The sequence below is a fragment of the Panicum virgatum genome, chromosome 3K (assembly GCF_016808335.1).
Source record: "Panicum virgatum strain AP13 chromosome 3K, P.virgatum_v5, whole genome shotgun sequence".
NCBI lineage: Eukaryota > Viridiplantae > Streptophyta > Magnoliopsida > Poales > Poaceae > Panicum > Panicum virgatum.
In genome coordinates, this window is record NC_053138.1 from 58279802 (window position 1) to 58282926 (window position 3125).

The 3125-nt window shown below is 37.6% G+C and overlaps 1 long non-coding RNA gene across 4 annotated transcripts; it reads right to left on the minus strand.

Annotated features, from left to right (window-relative positions):
- Positions 1 to 779: 779 nt before the first annotated feature.
- Positions 780 to 3125, minus strand: LOC120699901. Of its 4 annotated transcripts, XR_005685723.1 has the most exons (4): positions 2492 to 3124; positions 2238 to 2368; positions 1840 to 2036; positions 780 to 1167 (listed from the first exon to the last, which is right to left on the minus strand). It is a non-coding gene; the product is annotated as an uncharacterized LOC120699901 (long non-coding RNA). The 4 variants fall into 4 exon arrangements; XR_005685722.1 differs by having other exon boundaries at positions 1840 to 2368; positions 2492 to 3125; XR_005685721.1 differs by having other exon boundaries at positions 790 to 1167; positions 2238 to 3115.

Below are 3125 nucleotides of genomic sequence, written 5' to 3' on the forward strand. Positions count from 1 at the left end.
TATATAGGACTCCGCTAATGGGTACCCAGGTACTAAATAATTCAGCCGCCCTCCCCGCGTGACTGGAGGCCAACGCTCCGCGCCTGCTTTTTTTCCGTTTCGTGCGCACGTGTGGGTCTGGTGGACCAATGGACCTCCCCCGGTTTTTTTCAAAGTCTGCTCTGTCGGGTTTCCATGAGATCGTGAGATCTGAATTTCTGTCCGGTTTAAAGCTCGATCAAACAAAATTATTACGTGCAGAAACGAATGGTGGGACCCAGTCAAAATAAATTAACGAACCTACTGCATCAATCAGAGGCATAAAAAATATATTTTTGTGATTTCAATGCCCTATCACATCTGCGGGTATTTTTTCGGTGCATCTTCAATCCTCTTTAATTCAAAATATTGTACTAATTTTTCAAAATGTAATATCATTTTAGAGAAATAGTACAAAATTTTAAACTAAAGATGATTGGAGGTGCACCTAAGGGTCACCTCTTTGCACCTATGTCTAGATTGTTTTATATTTTAATCTGGCGCATTGGTATTCTTTCGTTACGTTGCAGGCTTCAAAATCGATTATTTACATTTTAAAGGAGAATCGCAAAACATCAACTGATAGATGGAAACAAGATGTTTTAGAATAAACTCTTAATCTTTATAATAAGAACTAAGAGACAAACCATAAAGGATTTTGTGAAATGAAGTGGATGAATTTTACTGATCGGAAACCAAGATTCTGTGCGCTGTGCTATCATTATGAACCCGACAACTATTAAAAGAGATAACTATATGAATTAATTAAAAGGATAGAGGAAAGAACTTACATAGCTGTAATTTGAATCTAGAATCTAGCCATTGATTGGCATATACAAGTTAAGGAAAGAAAAAAAATGCATATACCGGCCTTCCCCAGCATGGCTGCATCTCGCATTTAATTTCTTTGGAACACATTATCACACCATAAGAAGGGTTAGTAGGGATCACATTCCAGGCATACAAAGGGATGTCTCCGGAAGACATGAACCATCAAGCTAACATTAATTTTCTACACTTTCTTCACCATTATCTGAAAGCTTATTTGACGTCTTCAATAATGCAAACAAAAGTCAATCTTGTTTCATCCGACCATGTGCTATAATGTGATCTTGGAGCCCGACCATGTGCTATAATGTGATCTTGGAGCTGCATGCAGATATCAATAGTTCAGAACAAAAGATACGGGAAAAATGCAGAATGGTCACGCACCATTATGATCTAGCATACAAGTTCAGGTCCAGGCACCCAAATAGTTTTCTCTGATCCAGCATATTACCAGTCTATGTTTTTAATTTTTCTAGATCATTTATTTAATTTTTTCATAGATTCCATGAGCCATGACAATGTAGCTATCATCATTCCATCTAATCTGATCATGCTGACACTATCGAAGAGTAGTGCCATCCAAATTAATCAAAACAGAAGAGATTACTAAATGCCATCTTAGTGCAAGGTGTCCTAAGCAACACCTTTAAATTGTAACAAGAAGGAAACTTAAGTCTGTAACATCAGCTACTACATTGATAGTTAATTCCATATTGAACGGCATTCCTAAAGTACAATATGTGCAATTTAAGAAGAGTGGTAGACAAAACCAACTAGAGGCTAGTTCATATAGGCATATAGCAAATATGGAAGTGACACTGTGATCCATCCTTTACTACATATAGCAATCAATTTTTAAAAATATATTAATATCAAAAAGAAAGAAGTTGGCAGGACCCATCTCATGCAAGAGCTAAAACAAAATGAACGGGAGTTGAAGAAGAGAATGATGACAATGGGAAACCAAATCAAAGCTGCATGCAGGAACCTAACCTCCGCACATATAGGTTTCACAAGAAGATGGTCCTAGCGCCCGACACCTGTACAAAGGATACTCGAAAAGGCTGCGTTTGAGTCGAAATCAGCAGAGATTGGGGGATTCACGTCACGTTATCGGCCTTCTGCTCGTCTCCACCAGCTTCAGTCAGAATGGGCTCTGCAGGAAGGCAGCTGGACCGATCCCTTCATTGCTGTAGAGACAGCAACACCCAACGTTAGGGATTAAAGATGAAGCCAATGGGGCATACCATAAGCATTTCAGATAGAACAAGGCACATTGATCATGCAAACTAGTATCATGATTCATGAACCACAATGTATAGAGGGGCCAATGCATCAGAACATCTGCAATAATTAAGAAAGTATATTGATCCAAATATATTAACTCATACCAAGCAATCAAACCAATCAAACTCTTCATGTAGCACCAAAATTGTATTAGCAAACCAGATCAGCATCGTTCGGGTGAATGCATATCTTGCAGTGACAACTAAGAAGCACACACATCTGGACATTTACATCTCTGAACAAAAACAAGTTGCTTATCTGAATTCTGAACAGGAACTCAACTAGTCATATTCACAAAATAAAGTCACCAAACACTAATTCAGTTAGCAAAGCAATGGGGTCAACAATCTAATCCAACCTTAACTGTGTGACTTGAAGTGGTAATCAGTTAGGGAAGTATAACTTCCACAAGAGATCATTCCGTAGGAAACATTTGATGCAAAAGTATAATTCCCGCAAAAAATATTGCAATCTGTATAAGAGCTAAGAATTATTAGTATGTGCAGGTTAAAGACAGCCTATACACATTACATAAGAGCAAAACTATTATCAAGTAACAATAGATTGGAATTGTGTTGCAACAAACCCCATAGACATGATGTAATCAAGTGCATGAACTGGCTGCAGACTTAGGAATTTGTCACCATATTATTCAGTCCAAATCAGCAGGAATTGACAAGATACTATGATGTCCATATTCAAAGATAAGCATCTCAGAAATATATAAATTGTTTTGCAGCAAGCAAAGCAGCATGCATAATTGGATACTGAAATTTCAGAATATATAAGCATGCATATGGATAGTCGATCAATAATATCATGCACAGTTGGAATAATATCATTTACTTTCCATCCATCGAAATGGAGTGCAACACAGTTGCCCAATCGTCCATACAATGTACTCGGTCTCAATTGCACCAGCACCTATCCGTGCATATGAAAAACAGAGAACGAAAATAGATTTTCTAAATAAAACTCCTTGGCGATAGTAA